The following is a 22,232-nucleotide window of genomic DNA, read 5'->3' as shown; positions in this document are numbered from 1 at the left end:
ATATTGTCTCCACTTAATGATGACTGTCTTCACTGTGTTCCATGGTATACCTAATACTTTGGAAATTCTTTTGTACCCTTCTTCTGACTGATATCTTTCGACAATGAGATCCCTCTGAAGCTTTGGAAGCTCTCTACGGACCATGGCTTTTGCAACTATGCAAATGTCAGGTAAATCCTACTAGAACAGCTGAACTTTATTTGTGATTAATCCGAGTCACTTTAAATGATGGCAGGTCTGTAATGACTTCTTTTTAACATGAGTTTGAATGTGATTGGTTAAGTCTGAACACAGCCACAGCCTCAGTTATAAGAGGGTGTGCACACTTATGCAACCGGGTTATTGTGAGGTTTTTTTGTTTTATTTCCCCCTGAAAGATTTCAGCTTGTTTTGCAATTGAATTGTCACATTACATAGTTACATAGTACATAAGGTTGAAAAAAGACCTAAGTCCATCAAGTTCAACCCTTCTACCTAACCTTCCTACTCTTTATCCAAAAGAAGGCAAAAAAAAAATCCTAATTAGCTACTTCGAATTCTGCAATCAGGGGGAAAAAATCCTTCTTGACTCCAAAGGCAATCAGATTTCTCCTTGGATCAAGAAGGTCTAAAATATGAATTCTATTTATAGCCTTGTATGTCATTTTCATTAAAGGTGGAAAAACTTCTGACATGATTTATCACTTTTTATATCCACTGTAAATCATATGTATACATTTAATTGTATGCACTTAATAGCATATTAACTTTGGCTTTTTTTTCATTTGTACTAAGTATGAAATGTATTAACATTGGGATTCCATGAGTCAGTTTCATCTAATTCACGCATATATTTTTAGTATATCAGATCTGAATCTGCTTCTTTGTAATACTCACTCATTTATATGTGTGTAGAAAACTTAAATTTATATTGAATCCTGCTGAGAGGTTGCTTCTTTATATTTGTTTCTTTATATTACTGTTTCATTAACATGTTCCATTTTGAAATTGGATAGTTACATGTGATATAGATATGTAAGAAATAAATATATTTTGGAGCAAGCTACCATATGGCCAAGGATAAAAAATATTTTATTCTTAAAATTTCATATTCACCTAAATTTAAAAAAAAATATTTCACTGCTTTATAGCAACATAACTATTCACTTTCAATTCTAAGTATCATGGCCCAAATGTAAGATCTATAGATATATGTGCAAAGGGTCCTTATCATCTGTTTCAGATTGTATCTTTTGTGTACACTATTTTAGATTGGAAAGTGTGTTATTAGCATATATATTGCTATATTGCTGAAAAGTTCTGAGCAAGGACCAAGCATAACACCATGAAGCAACACTGTAGCATTCCCTTTATAATTTAGAGCACTGGTTTAGACTTGGCATTCAGAATAGTACAAATTGCAAATTTAACAAAATGTGCATATTTTGGCAATTTGTATGGATCTGAAAACAAGGCAACCCTCCCCCCGACGCAACAAACAAAAAAAAGCTGAAAAGCTCAGAAATTTTGTTCGAATTTGTAAGCTCATTTACTCCCACTCTCTCGCTCCTTCTCTCACTAGAAGCACCACCATTTTTGTGAAGGTTCACTGGGATATCGTCTCTGAGGACATGCGGACAAAGAAAGAAGACAAAAGATTCAAAGAGAACAACAACTAGATGAAGAGGATGCTAGAGAAGAAATGGAGCTGCAAGACACAGAAGAGGTTGGCGGAGACGGTAGGAAGATGTTCAGAGAGTGTGAGAGAGTGAATGAGAGAGTGAGAGAGCAAGTGAGAATGAATGTGGCCATCGGACAACACATTTATTTTCTGAATTTAAAAAGGCCTCCTATTTTTCTCTGAAATGAACAGGCAGGAAAAAGGAATTGGTTGTTTGAGAATGAATGGACCAAAAATAGGCATTCCAGAGTGAGGGAGCTCTCTTATGAAGGTCAGTAGTGGTGGAGGCATAAAATATATGCTTTGTTTGTTTCACCATGATTTACAAAATAAAAAGGAAGGATTAAAAAAGTGTGAATAGGGTGTGTTTAAAATGTGTGATGGAGAATTGATTAAAGAAGATATGAGCTTAATAAATGTCAGGAACTATGAAGCTTGTCTGTGCTGCATGTAGCTGATTAATATGGTGTTTTAGTGTCTTGAAATTAAAATCAACATTATGTGTATTATGTTTTATTTATAGCATATAAAAGAAACAAGCAGATATAGGGTGCGATGTCGGGGACAGAAATCACCAAACGTATGTGTCCATCCAAAGTTATTGAACTTTATTGATTCACAGGAGAACAATGTTTCACACATTTCGTCCACACTGGACTCAATCATAGACTAACATTCTCATAATACACCTAACATTTAATAGACGTTAAACAATATGTAACTCCTTCAAAGCAGGCATTTTGAACAAGCATTAACTCCTTCACGATCAACTCACATAAAATAATCCACCATAAAAACATGAATAAATATTACTATCAAGAACCAGCATGAATGTTGTTTATAATTACATAAATTACAAATATTTTAATCTATATGTATAAATCAATTAATTATAAATTCATATATAATAAATTATTAAATCCACAGATGATTTGTAAAATGTGACATGTATAATAAGACCAATACTGATCATGTAATTAATAAATTCAGTAATAAATGGAAAATACATTATTACACATAGCCCCAAAATATAACATCATTAAAGAAAATAATGGAAATAATAGTAATAAGTGGACCCTGAATAAAGTTTACCCATTCAAGTCTCAATACTCTTAATTAAGAAAGCGGAAGGGGAGATAGAGTGAACCCTAGTTTTCATAGATGGTCCCTAAAGGTACTAGTAACATAATAATATAGTAATAATAATATAAAAATATAATAAATCATATTATAATAAATAAAAATATTATTTTTTGGTAATATACATTCACTAACAACTAATTAATATATAGATGAATATATTGGGAATACCTTACCTATGAGAGATATAAAATGTATAAATACATATAATATAAATATACAGTATCTCACAAAAGTGAGTACACCCCTCACATTTTTGTAAATATTTTAATATATCTTTTCATGTGACAACACTAAAGAAATGATACTCTGCTACAATGTAAAAAAGTAGTGAGTGTACAGCCGGTATAACAGTGTACATTTGCTGTCCCCTCAAAATAACTCCACTAACAGCCGTTAATGTCTAAACCTTGGCAACAAAAGTGAGTACACCCCTAAGTGGAAATGTCCAAATTGGGCCCAATTAGCTATTTCCCCTCCCTGGTGTCATGTGACTCATTAGTGTTACAAGGTCTCAGGTGTGAATGGGGAGCAGGTGTGTTAAATTTGGTGTTCACGCTGCTCTCACACTCTCTCATACTGGTCACTGGAAGTTCAACATGGCACCTCATGGCAAAGAACTCTCTGAGGATCTGAAAAAAAGAATTGTTGGTCTACATAAAGATGTCCTAGGCTATAAGAAGATTTCCAAGACCCTGAAACTGAGCTGCAGCATGGTGCGCAAGACCATACAGCGCTTTCACAGGTATTATGCTGGGGTCAGGTGAGGAAACCAGTATGCAGGGATAGGGGCGAGGTGTATAGCCGAATGTAGGTAAAGTCCAGTAACACGTACCAGAACAAGAGCAGCCAGATAGTAAGCGAGGTCTGGCAACAGGTATAAAGTCCAGAGTATCCAGGTATCAGGTGAGAGTAGTCAGATATCAAGCAAGGTTCGGCAACAGGTATCAGGTAAGAATGGTCAGGTATTAAGCAAGGTTCGGCAGCAGGTGTCAGGTAAGAATGGTCAGATATCAAGCAAGGTTCGGCAACAGGTATCAGGTAAGAATGGTCAGGTATCAAGCAAGGTTCGGCAGCAGGTATCAGGTAAGAATGGTCAGGTATCAAGCAAGGTTCGGCAGCAGGTATCAGGTAAGAATGGTCAGGTATCAAGCAAGGCCCGGCAACAGGTATCAGGTAAGAATGGTCAGGTATCAAGCAAGGTCCGGCAACAGGTATCAGGTAAGAATGGTCAGGTATCAAGCAAGGTCCGGCAACAGGTATCAGGTAAGAATGGTCAGGTATCAAGCAAGGTTCGGCAACAGGTATCAGGTAAGTAAACATCCAGGACAAGGTAACAGGGAGCTCAACCGTTAAAACGAGTGTCAGTGCTCGGCTTTTAAATGTGCCGCTTCCCCAGACCCCGCCTCCTGTCTTGCCGGTGTCCAATGGACATCCCGGCGTCTCCACAGGGGTATGAGAGAGGAAGGGGGCGTGGCGTGCAGCACCACGCACGTCCTTCTCTCTGTGGCGGTTCGTTGTTACGAACCGCCGAGCACCGGTACCGCGAGGCATCGGTGCCGCATCGTTCCGTGCATCCGGGGGATCGTGGGTGTAGGAGGACCGAGGAGGTCAGTATCGAGTACCCGCTAGCGGCGGGTACTCGGGGGACATGCTCCGTACGGGGACGTTACAACAGGACAGGTTCCACTCAGAACAGGCCTCGCCCTGGTCGACCAAAATGCACGTGCTCAGCGTCATATCCAGAGGTTGTCTTTGGGAAATAGACGTATGAGTGCTGCCAGCATTGCTGCAGAGGTTAAAGGGGTGGGGGGTCCGCCTGTCAGTGCTCAGACCATACGCTGCACACTGCATCAAATTGGTCTGCATGGCTGTCGTCCCAGAAGTATGCACAACCATTGGTTGATGCCAGATGATCCCCCTGCTGGCAACCAATAGAGTCGCTCGTACAGACTTTTAAAATCTTGGTGCAGCAACTTGGCCGACAGAGACCACTGGTCTCCCTGCTTCAACAGTTAAAGGTCCGTACAAGCGACTATTGGTCGTTCGTATGGACTTTTAACTGTTGGAGCAGGGAGACCAGCGGTCAAGTTACACCGTAAGGAGTTAAAGGGCCGTGCGAGTGAGCCTATTGGTCACTTGCACGGCCCTTTAACTCCTGACAGCGGACCTACGGATTTCTGCTCCCGTTATCTACGCAGCATCGAAGGGGTTAACGGGAGCGGAAATCTGTAGGTTCGCCATCAGGAGTTAAAAAGGCTGTCCGAGTGAGCCTGTTGGTCGCCTGCATGGGCCCCCCAATAGAGTAGTTTGCACGGCCCTTTAACCCCTGACGGCGTGTTGTGTGTCTTCATCTATGTTTTGCCGCAATGTTCGTATGTTCGGTATTCAGGCTAAACAACGAAAACGCACCCTTTGTGTTTGTTTTAATGTTCGCCCAAATACGAATGCACAAGTCTATTAGTAAGTAAATTATGAATCTAGGTTCTAAATTAATTCAAATATGAGTAGTTGCATCTGCCAAGAAAAGCATAAACACAATTGTGTTTGCAGTACAAAAATAAAAGCAAATATGTCATGAAGTAATTGATATTATTAAAAATATAGGTTTACAATAAAAAAAGCGTATAATGTAGAAAGTGATATATGGCATTGGTAAAACCAGTCAAAGTACAAGATACAGTATCTAGACATTGATCTCCAAATCTGCAGCTGTTTACAAAAAGTGACATTTATATAAGATTTGCCCATTAATAAGTTATTGGGGTACAAATCTTTAAATTGTCAGGTGGTCTTAACAAGATCTATTGGACTGCATTTAATGTGTTATGGAAAAACCCAACCATATGGTTTTGTCTGTAAAGCTGTGTCTTAATGGCACTGTACAGTCAGTCTTTTTTTTCTTTTATCAAATAATGGACTTGGCATTCCAAGCTCAGTTTAGTCATACATCAGTCTCTTTCTATTTTGTTAATGTCAGATATTTGTAGGATGATGGATGGCTGGTTCTGACATCAGAACTAGACAACAAGCAAAAGGCACCTATGCAGTCATTTATAATGATGTGCTGTAAAATCAGTTTTCTAGAAAAACACCTATTATTAGTTTGCTAGTTTAGTAATTTACTTTAAGGAGTAACAATATTCCATACACTTAAGAGTGATATTATACTAACAGTGATTAAAATAAAAGCCAGTAGAACTTTTTTTATTGCTATTTAATATATGTAAAACACAGTTTATTACAGAAAATATTGCTTAAAATGTTGTGATAGAGGGGATACAATGCTTATGTAAATATATTAATTAAATTAAAAATCCTCATTTAGGAAGGGACAAGGGCCATCCAATGCACCCTTTGGATGCCAAAATTATAGACAATGAAAATTGCCGCCCATCCTGTAAGCTATTGTGGCCCTAGAACAATGTTAATTCTATAGGCAAAAATTATGCATATTTTTGCAACACAATTTTAAAGTGCCAATAAACTTTAAAACATGATGCTGGTTTCTTTAACATGTGAATTTAGGATTTTAAGACAGCAGCACATACTTTTTAATTTTTAGACATCTCCACTGTTTGTTGCGCATGGGGCTGTGTAGCAGGAGACCAGTTAGGGTGCCCATGCTGACCCCTGTCCACTGCCGAAAGGGCCTACAATAGGCACGTGAGCATAAGAACTGGACCACGGAGCAGTGGAAGAAGGTGGCCTGGTCTGATGAACGACATTTTCTTTTACATCACATGGATGGCTGGGTGCATGAAAAAAAACAAAAAAATAAATATTTGGAAGCTATATATGCTACACTTAATTGCAGTAATTTCAATTGCTTGCTTGTTATTTGTTTCCTATTATTTGAATAGTAACACTGAATTATTAGAACATACACAACTTACCTTTCTACTGGATCCCATATGTAATAATACCAAGGCAAAGTCTTTATTTAAGGGCCAATATATATGCTGGTCACATCCATCAGTGTATAACCATAAGATTAGGCACTATTGCTGAGGTTTCTGCTTCAACCAGCACAAAATCTGCCAACAATTTCAAGTTAGCTTTCAAAGAAGTCAAATGCTTTAGCTGTTGTCAAGATTAATTTTCTAGTAACATAGTCTAAAAATAAACTACAACAGTCTTGAGGATGGACTAGCAGGTTTTAACTGTATTGGTGCAACTGATAGAAAATATAATATTACAGATGAAACAATATTCTGATGCCAGTATTTTGCTTTCATTAATAATGTAAAAGGATGCATTTGGGATATAAACTTCAAAGGCAAAATAAAGCAACTGAAGCATAGGCATACGCAGGATTTTTTCCGGGAGGGGGGGCACAATATCTTCCCAACCTTTCGCATCTCCTACCTAGTATCTCCATACCTCATCCCCATTGCCGAAATGTGTTGGCTCAGGAGAGAGGTTTCCTGGTGGAAGGTAAATGTTAGCTACACATTAATAGAAAAAAATGATAAGACAATGTAAGTAGTAGCTAACAGGCCATGGTCCAACATTAAAATGTGAGCTTTAGTTTACAACAGCTGGGTAGTAAAAATGAGCCACAATTACCCCAGTCTAGATTGGAAGCTCACAAAAGCAGGGACCTCTTCTGCTTTTGTACCAGATTGTTATTGTATGTGATTTAAAATTATTTTACTGACCTTGTTGTAACAGCGCTATGGAATCTGCTGGTGCTATATAAATACATGTAATGTAAAGTAATGGTGTTCAGCTGCAGTTAATGATTAGTGTAGCCAACAAAGGTTAGTGTACTGAAGACTTAGTGACCCCCCCCCCAGCCTAATCCACAGTTACCAGCTACTATTCCTACTATTTCTAGTTCAACATCATTGGAGAACATATTTGAACCATATTTGAGAACAATATGGTATTAAAAATAAAAAAAGCTTGAAACCAAAATACAACACTTTTTCAGTAGTTGTAGCTAACATTAGGCACTGTTACATTTGTGATGATGTTCAGTCAACTAAATAGATGGCAGAGAATCGTGAGATGTGTATACCACATCAGCTGCAGTGCCAATCCATAATGATATAAAAAATAATCTTTGAAACTCCAGTTGTACTCACTTACCCATGATGGTTAACATAAACGACTGGATTAGAGTCATGGGAGTATTAACTAACCCTAGCTTCAATATGTATTTGAAATAAAACTACTTTGTGTCTACAGCCTGCAAACTGCATCTCTACTCAGGCAGGAACTTTGTGTCCATGAAGAAGCAGCTGCTAGAGTGAAGAGGAGTGAAGGGGAGGTAGAGGGAGAGGAAGAGGACAGACTAAACCAATACACAAGGGTATTAGGGTGACCACATTGGCCAAGTTTTCCAGGACAAATCTAACTTTTACATTATGCTGACCAGCCCAGATAAAATGCTACCCTGCAGTATGGGGGATGTATAGACCCATAGAAGGAACAAACTAGTCAGATATATATTCCCCATATAGGGCAGTATTTTATCTGGGCTGGCGACATTAATACACAAGGGGGAAGCTGGGGCCATTATATAAATCAATACTAAAGTGAGGGGCAGGCTGGGGGCATAAATACACATAGTGCTGGCTGGGGACGATACACAGGTGGGCAAAAACAGAAAAGGGGGGGGTCAATGACAAAGCAACGTGGAAAATACTTTTTTTTGTTGTTGTTGTAGCCTGTCCTGGTGTATGTGTGTTTGGGTGTTGATGTGGCAGAGCCTGTCCTGGTGTGTGTGTTTGGATGTCTGTGTGGCAGAGCCTGTCCTGGTGTGTGTGTGTGTGTCTGACTGTCGCTGTGACAGAGTCTGTTCTGGTGTGTGTCTGGCTGTCAGTGTTGCAGAGCCTGTCCTGGAGTGTGTGTTTGGGTGTCGGTGTGGCAGAGTCTGTCATGTGTGAGTGTGTTTGGGTTGTCGGTGTGGCAGAACCTGTTCTGGTGTGTGTGTTTGGGTGTCGGTGAGGCAAAGCTTGTCCTGGTGTGTTTGTTTGGGTGTCCGTGTGGCAGAGCCTGCCCTGGTGTCTGTGTTTGGGTGTTGGTGTGGCAGAGCCTGTCCTGGTGTGCGTATTTGGGTGTCAGTGTGGCAGAGCCTAGGTTGGTGTGTGTGTTTGGTCATCTGTTTCCTGGCACTTTACTTACTATAGGAATTAACTGAACTATTTTCATTATTAAATATTCAGAGATAAAACACCCTCCTGAATTTGTAGTCACTTCAGAGGACAAATCTTTCTAGGCCCAGAAATCAGTGAGAGTTAAAGTAAAGGTATTGTGTTATTGACTCTTTACTATTTCAATCTGCATATTTTATTAAAAAGGATTAGTGGCACTAAATTGTGGCTTCAGGCATCCCGTGTATGATGCCTTTTTTTAGTGTACTGATGTACTCCTAATCCCATCACATTACATCAATATGCTTTAGAAAATCAGGAAAAGATGGGCATGGATGATGGGCTGATTCGGTGGCTCAATCGGCCACTTGACTAGACTTGCCCCTCAAGCCTTAGGCTGCCAGCCCTCCCCTGAATGACATTATACAGGTGTGTGGAAACAAAGTACATCCTCTTTGAATTCTATGATTTTTCATATCATGACATAATAACAATCAACTGTTCCTTAGCGTGTCTAAAAAAATGTAAATACAACCTTGGATGAATAACATATAACATATTACACCGTGTCATGTTTATTCATCCTAAAATCGGGACACCAACCCTGAGGCTCAGGGTCACGTAAATGCCAGAGGAGCTACCTGCCAGCAACCAGTAGAGTCGCTCTTACTGACCTTTAACTCCTGGCATGATCCTACGACTCCCGTTAACCACTGCGATGCTATGTAGACAAGGTAGGCTAGAGGCAGTGACTTGTATGGGGGGAAGGGACCAGGGAGATTAGCTAGGACAGGGGTGTCCAACCTGTGGCCCTCCAGCTGCTGCAGGACTTCATCTCCCAATGAGTGTAACAAGTGGGGCTCCCCGTAGGCATCCTCTTCTTCTGCCCCTCGTCTATGCTGCTGATGTTCTGGGACCCCCCCCCCCAGGATATTTAAAGCCACAATAACTTCATAAAGAAACAGTTGCATGAAGGCAGGCAGTGGCATCACAGGAAACAAAAAGGGTCCAGAAAATCACAAAGACCCACAATGACTGTATTTATTTATTGCATTAAGACAGTTAAGACTATGATAGTTCGTAATCATAGGCTGACAGTGCTAGGGTAGGGGTAAGCCTATCCAGTGTTATCTAAAAGTGTATTAAGTGGGTATTAGCTGACAAAGAAGGGGTTATATATGTTATGTAAAGCCACGATACCTTAATACCAGTGCTCAGTTGTACTGTGACTCCCTAGTGGATGTTCCTGCTTCTCAGCATTCTCCTGATCCCTCCTGCTATTTTGTATGTTTCTGGCCTTGGCTGTTCCTCTTTTATCCGTGACTTCTGGTATCCTGACCCTGGCTGTGCATCTGTTCCTTTGTGGCTTCTGGTGTATTGCTCTAAAGAGCTTTGACCCCTAGCTACATTCCATCACATCTTTATACCCATGATTATGGCTACCCACAAGAGCACCCTGTTATCAGTCCTGAGCCCGCCGTGGAACATGCAGGAATAGCTGATGCCATTGTGGCCCTCGGTGGACAGATTGATACACTGACTTGTTCCGTCAGGACCTATTGTCACGTCCTACCCAGGCTGCGGAGCTGCATATCTCGCTCTTGCTTCAGTTTCCCTGTTTTTCTTAGATCCATTCCTGGATTTCTTTTTGCTCTGTTCTGATCTTCCATTCCTTGCTTCTGCTTCCGCTCTTTGCTTCAGCTCTGTTTCCTTTATAAGGTGTGCCCCAGCCGTGTGTTCTGTTTGTCTCAGTCTGCAGTCTAAAGGTATGTCTCAGTGCTATGCGTTTGGATTACATGTTTGGTTTGTTTCGTACCACTGTCAGCAGGGATTAGCGTTAGGACCCACCGTCATTGGAGTACTTTGGCGTAGTGGTGGGCTAAGCATACTATGGCCATATGATGTGACAGAATCTCCAATTGTTATCATATAGTTCTAGGCTAGTTCCTGTATTCATGTTTGTTTGTCTCTTATGTACCTTTGCCCTTCTTCCTTGAATCATCTGAGGATTTCGGTTCCTCTCTCCTCTCCCCATGTCCCAGTTAAGTAGTCCTATCCTTGCTTAAAGGAGAAGCGTCCGAGGATCCTGGCTCCTCACTCCTTCCCCTGTGTTCCTTGCCTTGTTCCCTGTCCTTTGTTGTGCCCTGTATCATATATGTCTTGTCTGGTTATGTTTCGTGCCTGGTCTCCCTGTCCCTTGCTTGTTATGTTTCTGCTATATCCTTTGCTTAGCTTCCATACTCCCAGCCTGCAGCATCCTGCACGTGATTCCAGTGATATGTTTCATGCCTGTTCCAGGGTGCCTGCAGGATATCACTTTGTTTCCTTTTGGACTACATCTGCTGCTATGTCAGGGTGCTGGTGTTTGGCTCAACACCCGGGTGAGTGCGGTCGCCCTGCACCAGGCCCTGTCCAACTCTGCTACTGCAAACTGAACTCCTGAACTCCATCTTTGGGCGCGCTGGGTCATTTCAGTCATCAGCATGGACCCAGTTCCTTACACCTATAGACTAGTCATGCTCACATGTAGCGTCAACTGCATGAACTTCAGATTAATAACCCACCACCTGGGGGACCAACCAACAGGTTGAGGGGCAGCAGCAGCTCCAGAACCCAAAGTACCTCTTTCTGAGGACAAATCTTGCTACCGTACCTTTATAACTTTATAACCTTATAACCTTTTGACTTATTTTCATGGCAACCTAGAACATATGCCACTGATCACGTCAAAGTATGTACTGCTATCTCACTCCTCAAAGGTGAATGCAAATATGGGCCTATGATTTACTCCATACTGTCAGAGTTCTCACCCACCCCCCACTCCAATACTTGCTTCTCTGATCAGTACAGGTACACCTCAGCTGATGACTGACGAACAGCCATTCCTTTTCTGTCTCCATGGTTACCTGTTAATCAGCCAGCCCCTTTCTTACTGTGCTCTGGCTATTTAGCTGCTAAGGCTCAATATCTATCTGCCCCTGATTTGTGCCTTCTCTGCAGTTTCTCTGTGTATGATCCTGGCTGACTTCCCTTCTCTGGTTTCTGATCCTGATTACCTTCCTGACCAGGCTGACCTCTGACCTCTGGTATTCCTATCCTGCTTTATTCCTGACTTGCTGACATCCAGTATCCTGATCCTGGCTCAGCTGACTACCAATTCCATCTTATGACCCCTGCTTTATATTAGACCATGCTTCTGGCTTAAGTTATTGTTTTGTTATTTTGTTTTTCCTAATAAAGGTGATTTAACTGCACGATTCTCTGAAGGTTTGAAAGACGAACTGGCACATGTGGGCATACTTGGATCCCTGGAAGACCTAATTTTACTTGTAACTTGTAATGCACTGCAGACATGATCAAGGATGCCTAGAAAGTGCAGCTCTACCTTCACAGTCACTCTATATGACCTACTTTACCTACAATCACCTATCATCCTATCAGTGTCATTATTCTTACAGTTGACCAATAATCTGACCTCCATCACCACCATTACAGGCTCAGGTACCAGTAGCTTTTTTATTGGACTAGTCCATTGCCAAACAACTTCACATACTTACTCTTACCAAGTCTACTCCTGTACATAATCAAAAAGGGCCTACTCTGCAGATGCTCAGCCTGGAACATTTTTTTAATTGTCAAAAAACACTACTGTTGAGCAAAGCAGCTCTAATATACCACGTATTCTGTCACAGTATGCACAAACTGTGACATTAAAAATCAACGGGAAAAAAACAATATTCATAGAAACTGAAAACGTAACTTAGAGATATGAGAAGAATCTAATTTAAATATGCAAACAAAATGTCTTTAATTATACTTAAATGAATGAATAAAAAAGGAGAAGGTAACCAATCTAAATTACAAATAATCTACACCCTGTGCCTTTACCCTTCAGAAATCATGAACACATAGATGTGAAACTCCAGATAGTGGAGAAATGGTTGATTCTTGTTTGCAGCCCATAATTATAGTACTGGCTGGTATGTTGCACACACCACTGCCTTCAGTAAAGCAGGTTGGTTGCTAAAAAAGGATAAAGCATTGTTATTACACAATCCATATCACTATAATTTTTACTCCAGAAACAGATACAATGCTGTGAAAGAAGTTTTCTCCAGTTTCCAGATTTCTTCTATTTTTGCTTATTTTTCACATTTAACCCCTTGATGACAATTGCCGGTCCGGGCACGTCACGGAAAAAGATGTCGTTAACGACAAATGACGTGCCAGGACCGTCATTTGTTAAAACGGGTAAAAAAAAATTGATCCGTGATCGATTTTTTTACCCAAACGGCGTTGCTGTAATGCCTCGACCTCGAGGCATTCAGCAACGCCATGATCCGAATCAGGGGCCATGTCTGGCCCCTCCCCGGGTCGTCAACATCCGCCATACAATGTATGGCGGCGGACACCCGTTTTAAAAGCGTTTAGGAGGCGATCAACGATCACCTCCTAAACTTAAAAGGTGTCGCTTGAATGCCTCGATCAGGAGGCATCCAGCGACACCAAACACTTACCTCTTGATGGACTGTGACCGCTCCGGAGAGCGGTCACAGCCGCAGCTGCCGGTGATCTTCGCCATCAGCAAGATGGCGGCGACCCGGGAAAAAAAATAATAAAGACGAAAAAGTTCGCATTCAACCATGCAAGTCAATGGAGCTCAGCTTTCTAATCACAGTGTGATTAGAAAAAAATAAATTAAAAATAAAATTAATAATCATTAGAAAAAAATAGTAAAAAACCAGTAAAATGTAAAAATAATTTCCCTCTGATGTCACTATCAGGGGAACCTTCAAGTTGAAAAAAAATCTTAAAAATGTTTTAAAAAAGGCAAAAAAAATTTAAAATATATATATAAAAAATATACTTTTGTGAGCAAGTCCTAAAATTAGCACATTAGCTTAAAACAATTCTCGCATGGAAAGAGTTAAAATACTGGCATATTAAATGCCCATGGGGTGTCTACTTTTAAAAAATTTATGATTTGATAGGGTAAATTGAATTGGCCGGATTCAACAACGTCCCAATTAACACGGGGGGAAGGATGGCCACACATCTAATTTCCAATAAGAAAAATGCACACGTACCAAATGTGGCCTTTTAGTTCCCCCCAAAAATGACAAACCCATGCATGTGGGGTATCACTGTACTCAGGAGATGTTGCTGAACACATATTGGGGTGTCGTGTGACAGCGGCATATACCAGGAGCTGTAAATTCATACATAAACTAGGTGTGTGTGGGAAAAATACACACAAAAAAATACTACTGCAAACTTTGAAAAAATGCTGGTGGTAAAATGTGTGCATGCAAAGAGTTAAAGTACCAGCATTTAAAATACCCTGGGGTGTCTAGTTTTCAAAAATATATGGTTTTATTGGGCACACTGAAATGGCCCGGCTCAAAGATGTACCAAATAGGGCATAGGCAGTGGATCCCCAAATGCCAAAGTTCCACATTGAAAAATGTGCATGCCCCAAATGTGGCCCTTTTGCCCCCAAACAGCCAGGCAAAATCATTCATGTGAGGTATCACTGCGCTCAGGAGATGTTGCTGAACACATATTGGGGTGTTTTGTGATAGTGACATATACGAGAACTTTTTAATTCATACCTGAAGTAAAATGTGTGTGACACAACAAATGCAAAAAAATGACTATCACAAAGTTTGACAAAGACTGGTGGTAGATATGGTGCATGGAAAGAGTTAAAATACTAGCATTTGAAATACCCTGGGGTGTCTAGTTTTCAAAAATATATGGCTTTATTGGGCATACTGAAATGGCCCGGCTCAAAGATGTACCAAATAGGGCATGGGCAGTGGATCCCCAAATGCCAAAGTTCAACATTGAAAATGCGCATGCCCCAAATGTGGCCCTTTTGCCCCCAAACAGCCAGGCAATATCGTTCATGTGGGGTATCACCGCGCTCAGGAGATGTTGCTGAACACATATTGGGGTGTTTTGTGATAGTGACATATACGAGAACTTTTTAATTCAAACCTGAAGTAAAATGTGTGTGACAAAACAAATGCAAAAAAATTACTACCACAAAGTTTGACAAAGACTGGTGGTAGATATGGTGCATGGAAAGAGTTAAAATACTAGCATTTGAAATACCCTGTGGGGTGTCTAGTTTTCAAAAATATATGGCTTTATTGGGCATACTGAAATGGCCCGGCTCAAAGATGTGCCAAATAGGGCATGGGCAGTGGATCCCCAAATGCCAAAGTTCAACATTGAAAATGCGCATGCCCCAAATGTGGCCCTTTTGCCCCCAAACACCCAGGCAAAATCATTCATGTGAGGTATCGCTGTACTCAGGAGATGTTGCTAAACACATATTGGGGTGTTTTATGATAGTGACATATACCAGAACCTGTTTATTCATACCTAAAGTAAAGTGTGTGAAAAAACAAATGCAAAAAAAATGACTACCATAAAGTTTGACAAAGGCTGATGGTAGAATTAGTGCTTGGAAAGGGTTAAAATACTAGCACTTGGAATACCCTGGGCTGTCTAGTTTTCACAAATATATGACTTGATGGGGTAAATTGCATTAGCCGGCTTCAAAGATACCCGAAATGGCACATTTGGAAAAAATGGCTTTGAAATAGCAAAACGCTACCTGTACTTTTTGCCCCATAATGTGTAGAAAAAAGCAAAAAAACATAAAAACATTGGGTATTTCTAAACTCAGGACAAATAGTAGAATCTATTTAGCAGGTTTTTTCATTACCTTTTATAGATGAGTAAAAGATTTTTCAACTAAAAGTTAGAAACAGTCATTTTTTTCTAAATTTTTCATCATATTTTATACTTTTTTTAATAGTAAATAATATGATACAATCAAAACAATGTCATCTAAAGAAAGCCCTTCTTGTCCTGAAAAAAACAATATCTAATGTGTGTGGGTTCAGTAAACGGGAACGAAGAAAATTACAACTAAACACGAGCAGCGCAGAAATGTTAAAACGGCCATTGTCACGAAGGGTACAAAAAGTAAAATCAGCCTTTGTCACGAAGGGGTTAAATGCTTCAGATCATCCAACTCATTGTAATATAAGACAACAGCAAGGTGAGTAAATACAAAATTTAGCTTTGAAATGATAATTTCACTTATTAAAAGTAAAGAATTTATCAAAACCCATGTGAAAATTCCCCCCTAAACCTAATACAGTAACTGGTTGTGCCACCTTTGAGAACAACCGTAATCAAATGTTTGTGATAACTGGCAATGATCTACATAAATATAGGCATAAAAATTGTACTCCACAACTAAAAAGATTTACCCAAAAGTAGAAATTTAATGCTGCAGTGTACAGGTTTCACCAGATGTGAACAGACCACGCCTAATGCTTTTTCACAACACTGTATGTCTTACTTTAAACTAAATTCTTTCTTTTTTTGTATAGTGTTTATTAGACTTGTGCATTTGTCTTCGGCTGAACATGAAAACGAACACAAAGAGTGCGTTTTCGTGTTCGTTCCGAAGACACGAAGAAGAGAAGACAGCGGCGGTAAAACGTAGCTGAAGATGAAGACACACCACGAAGATCTTCGTGATCGTCTTCGTCTACTAATCTGCCCGGTCCCTTCCCCATCTAGCCTACCTTATCTTCGTGGCATCGCAGGAGTTGACGGAAGCGGAAATCCATAGGTTCGCCGTCAGGGGTTACAGTGCAGTGCGAGTGAGCCTATTGGTCGCCTACAGGGACTTCCTCTGGCATCAACTAATTGGTTAATCCGTAGGTTAAAGGGGCGTGCAAGCGACCAATAGGCTCGCTTGCATGGCCCTTAACCCCTTAAGGTACAACAAGTTACGGCACCAGGAGTTTAAAAGTCTGTACGAGCGACTCTATTGGTCGCTCGTACAGACTTTTAAACTCCTAATGCAGAAACTTGTCCGGCAGATACCACTGGCCCCCTGCTGGCGACCAATAGAGTTGCTCATACGGACATTTAAACTCCTGGCGCCAGAGCTGCTGCGGTACGCGTTAACCCCGTATTAACTCCTAAAAAAACAAGAAACGAAGAAAAAACGGACACGAAGAATATCCCCGAATATTCGTCCAAAGAAAAGACAGGAACGGGCGAATATTCACGGAGCACGAAGACGAAGAGCCCCCTGGTGCCCAAGACTAGTGTTTATAGCTGAAACTGTTTTTGGTTTGGCACAGGCACAGACAGGGTGTTTATGGGACAAAGACGGCACAGGGTGGGCTGTTTGGGGACAAAGATGTCTTACGCTGGGCTTTTTGGGGGCAAAGATGGCTCACGCGGGGCTGTTTGGGGACAAATATGGCTCAGGCTGGGCTGTTTGGGGACAAAGAGGGCAAGTCCTATGTGTGTAATCTGGGTGCTTGTCCGGTTCTATGTCGGCACTGTGGATGCCAGGGCTGGCAATCTATGATCTATGCCTGTAATTAAGTTGGTTTTATCTATACCTTTAATGCTGAGTTTACATGTGATTTCCAATTGATCTATACCTGCCAAGCTGGGTTTATGTGTGATTCTGTTGATCTATATCTACTATGCTATGTTTCCATACATTATTTATGTATACCTGAAAATACAGTGTTTATATGTCAAATTCAGTTGATCCAGGCCTGCAGTGCTGTTGCCAGCTGTTTGCATATACAAGTATATAACAACTGAGAATTATGGAAACATTCTTTTTTTATCCCATGAAATCATTTTATAGTGGATAGAGGGATCATCATCATCTATGCTTCTCATCACTGTCTGTGACTTCAATCATAGGTGTGTTCTGTTGAAAACCCATCAAAACCAATAACAGGAAAGTTTAGATTTCAGATAGGTCAGTGCAGTATTTTCTACTTTCTTCATATGTCTCTCTTTACTTTTAGTAATGTTGCTAAAAGATTTAGTAACGTAGGGTTCTTGATTCTCGTGTAGAAGAGCTGGCAGACTATGCAGGACAAGTACTGTGAATTGTTAGGCTCCATTTATTTTTGTTATACACTGATATAATTTCAGTGCAAATGCTAATGTTATTTAATAAAGTAATTTTCATGAATACATCCTCTGTTTACATGTTTTTCTGCTTGGTAAGATAGGTGGGCCAAATAGTTATCTGCTGACACATTCTATGTTTCTATGCTTAAAAAACAAACATAATTTATATGGGCAAATTGATGCGCACTGTTGTGTATTGTATTTTTTACCGAAAAAACTTCCTTTCCATGTTTAATACACAGTGTTAGCAACTTAGTTTTATGCAGAAAATCGGACACTCTAGCCCAACAACGTTCACCATCACTGGTATATACTCTTAGTTCCATGTTCTCTTGTCTAAGGGCTAACTCCATCTGAAGCCCTGAAAGCGGTTATTTGGATAGCACTCCTTCACTCAAAGATTATTTACAGCAAATAATGGTGACTGCTTCTTGTTCTGAGAGATTGCTGTGGTCTACAGCAATCTCTCAGAACAAGAAGCAGTCACCATTCTTTGCTGTAAATAATCTTTGAGTGAAGGAGTGCTATCTAAATAACTTTTTAGAACACAAAATAAAGTTAAATGTAGTTTGGAGAAAAAATTACTAGTTCATCATTCATTCATTGTTTTTTTTTTTGTTTTTTTTTTTAATTTTCATTTAATTTCTCTTTAAACTGACAGGATTCAAAAACCATATCTGCAGTGTTCTGAAAATGAAAAATACCTGTTCTGAAAATGAAAAATATGTCTTTGCCTAGAAGGAAATTTATAGTCATTCAGAACAGCTTCTTTAATGAGGTTTCTACTAGGTTAGGCTTTACATTTCAAATACTCTGAAACTATAATAATATATCACTACAGTAATTTCGTCTTGTTCCAATATGCGTTGAACATGAACTATAAAGATGATCCTTTACTGTGATGTTTCTCAAAAGCTCTTGAATATCTAAAAAACATACACACTTATTTTGATTAACTACTTCCGTCCCAGGGGGTTTTGGTACCTCAGGTCCCGGACCAATTTTGCCATTTTTGCGGTATGTCGCTTCAGCTATTATTCCCCTTTCCTGCGAATAGAGTACCCATGTAAAGTATATATTGTTGTTTTTTTTTCAATTTTAAACAAATAAACCAAAAATACCCACAAAAGTGTTACGTTTGCACAGGTGTGGAAACCAGGATGCAGGAAACAAACGGACCTGTCTCTTCTTAGTCAGAGAGTCCAGGTTTAGGAGCAGAGAAGTAAACGAGGTCAGGAATCAAGCCGAGGTCGGTACCAGGTATCAGGCAGAAAATGGTCAAAACAAGCCGGGTCAGGAGCTGAGAGGTTAACGTGGTCAGGAATCAAGCCGAGGTCGGTACCAGGTATCAGGCAGAGAATGGTCAAAACAAGCCGGGTCAGGAGCTGAGAGGTTAACGTGGTCAGGAATCAAGCCGAGGTCGGTACCAGGTATCAGGCAGAGAATGGACAAAACAAGCCGGGTCAGGAGCTGAGAGGTTAACGTGGTCAGAATTCAAGCCAAGGTCGGTAACAGGAATCAACATAGACAGGTAAACACCAGGTAGATACAGCAGCTAGTTGTAAAAACAACTGAGCACTGAACTGGTGTCAGTGCTCTGCTTTTAAACCTGCCGCCCTTCCAGATCCCGCCCCCAACTATGATGACGTCCAATGGACGTGTTTCTCCTCCATAGGGGTAGAGGATTGACAGGGGGGCGTGTCCTGTGACACCGTGGGTGTCCATCACTGTGCGGCGGTTCATTCTTGTGAACCGCCGCGGAAGAGGACCCTGTGCCGCTGGATCGTCCCGGGAGGGGTAAGTACCGAGTACCCGCCACTCGGGGGTACTCGGGAGATGTACTCCTCACCGGAGCGCGACGCCACGAGCACCCGGGCGACGCGTCCCGGACGGGGCTGTGACGCCGCGGGTACTCGGGCGACGCACTCCGCACGGGAGCGCGACGCGGTGAGTCCCCCCGGACCGTACTCCGGCCGGGATCGTGACAGGCTCCCCTCCTGAGGAGGGGCCTCCGGCCCCTCAAGGGTCCAGGGCGACTGGGATGACCAGAGTGAAATGCCTTTATCAGGTCTTCCGCGTGTAGTCCACGGGCGTCTTCCCATGAATTGTGACTGACATCATATCCCTTCCACTGGATGAGGTATTGAAGGCGTCCTCGATGACGCCTGGAATCCAAGATGCTGGCTATCTCATATTCTTCCGTATCGTCTATGGTAACCGGAGCTGGAGGATCGGGACTGCGTCCCGGGAAAGGATTAGCGTGGTAAGGCTTCAGCAAAGATACGTGAAAGACAGGATGGATCCTCATCGTCGGGGGTAATTGTAGTTCGACAGTCACTGATGAGGGTGTGTTTACCACGACATACGGTCCTACGTATCTAGGTCCTCTTCTAAATCAAGGAAAGCCTTGTCTTCTGTGGTTTTTGGAACGGGCTTCTCTGCTGCAGGAACAGATGGGGTGACAGGTTCTAAAACAGGCACTGCTAGGGATGGGGTAGATGGTATTTCTTTCTCCACTTCCACAGAGCTGGCTTCATCACACGGCTCAAATCCTTTCGATTCGGCCAAAACATTTCTTTCTTCATTTGGAGTCACATTACGATATTCCCTTGCTGGAGGCAGTGCATTGTTCTTCTGCTTTAGATACTGCTCTCCCAAAAAGGCTTCTCTTAAACCAGGAAAGAGATTCTCGTATTCTGTGGGGTCAGCCAATGAGTCTGCTGCCTTCTGGTTTACCTTGGACAGGCTCTCTTTCCATAATTTCACTACCCTGGACACCTGGCTGGGTAGATAAGTCCGTGCCAAGAATGCTGCCTCAGGCAAACGACCAGTGGAAATAAGGAGCTCCAGGCAAGTGTCCAACTTCCCAAGTAAAAAGTAGCTTAGGAAAGCAACATTGTTTTTGCCGTCCCTCTCTGCCCCTTCAGCCAACTTGTTCACCATGGGTGCATTGCCTGAAGAGGTGGCCAGGAGTAAGAGGCCTCCGTAATCCTGAGCATTGTGCAGGCACTCCTGGGCTAATCCAAACTGACATTTGCTAATGGCCAGTTCTGCCAGCTGCTTCCATTTCTGTTCCGACTCTGCCTCCACTGCCAGCTGATATGCGATCTTCAGCTCCCCAAGCTGTAGTGCCAGTTCAAAGCGATGTTCAGGATCTGTAGACACAGCCAGAGCTTGCTGCTTGAAACCCTGCTTCTCCAGAAAGTGAGCTACACGTGTCCTTTGTTCAGTTCCCGGTAGTCAACACAAGGACGTAATCCCCCGTCCTTCTTGGGAATGAAGAAAATCCCTGCTCCAGCAGGGGAAGTGGATGGTCGGATAAAGCCTTTGGCTAGATTCTCGTCAATGTAGGCCTTGAGGGTGACGAGTTCAGGTTCGGACATAGGATACAAACGACCGTACGGAATAGGGGCTCCTGGGAACAAGTCAATCGGACAATCGGACTCCCTGTGGGGTGGCAACCTGTTGGCTGCTTTTTTCTCGAACACATCGGCAAACCGGCTGTAATGACTCGGAATCATGGGTATCGGAAGGGAGCTGTAGTCGTGTGCTACATTGATGGACGGAGGCTGTTTGTGTGAAGAAGAGTCTTTATTGATACGAAATGACACGGAGTTGAATGTCCAGTCAATGTGAGGGTTTTGAGTCCGTAACCAGGGGAGTCCCAGGATGACCGGAAACACAGGAGAGGGTATAACATCGAACGATATGTGCTCCGTGTGATCAGGATCGACGTGCATGAGCAAGGGTGATGTCTCTGTAGTGATGGGACCGGACTGTAGAGGTCGTCCGTCCACTAACTGGAGCAGTAGAGGTGTTGTCTTCTTCTGGACAGGTATGCCGTGTTGACGGATCACGTCGGTGTCGAGTATGTTACTGCTGGCACCCGAGTCAATCATAGCTGCGAGAGCGACGGTATTCCCCTTCCACTGTAATGTAATGGAGAGGGACAAATGATGTGGTAAATGTGGAGAAACACCATGGGTGGCCGGAATAGATAATGAGGGTAGCTTACCCCGGGATGGTCGTCTCTTATTTCGGCACTCATTGGCGTAGTGGCCTTGGGTACCACAATATAGGCAGAGATCAAGAGACCGACGTCGGTCCTTCTCGGCACCCGACAAAGGACCTCGGATGAGTCCCAACTGCATAGGTTCCTCTTGGGTTTCTTTGGGTGTGGTTTTCGGTGGTGGTCTGGCGGTGGACCAGGTGTGAGAAGGAGAGGCTAAGCGTTCGGCCTTTCTTTCCCTTAACCTCCGGTCGATTTTATACACAAAGTGGCAAAGTCTTCCAATGAGGACGGGATAGCGGAACGAGCAAGTTCATCTCGTATCGGATCCGACAGGCCCAGCCGG

The sequence above is a fragment of the Sceloporus occidentalis genome, unplaced genomic scaffold (assembly GCF_023333645.1).
Source record: "Sceloporus occidentalis isolate IW3139 unplaced genomic scaffold, rSceOcc1.0.p SCAF_27, whole genome shotgun sequence".
Classification (NCBI taxonomy): Eukaryota; Metazoa; Chordata; class Lepidosauria; order Squamata; family Phrynosomatidae; genus Sceloporus; species Sceloporus occidentalis.
Note: the sequence above shows the minus strand (reverse complement) of the source record.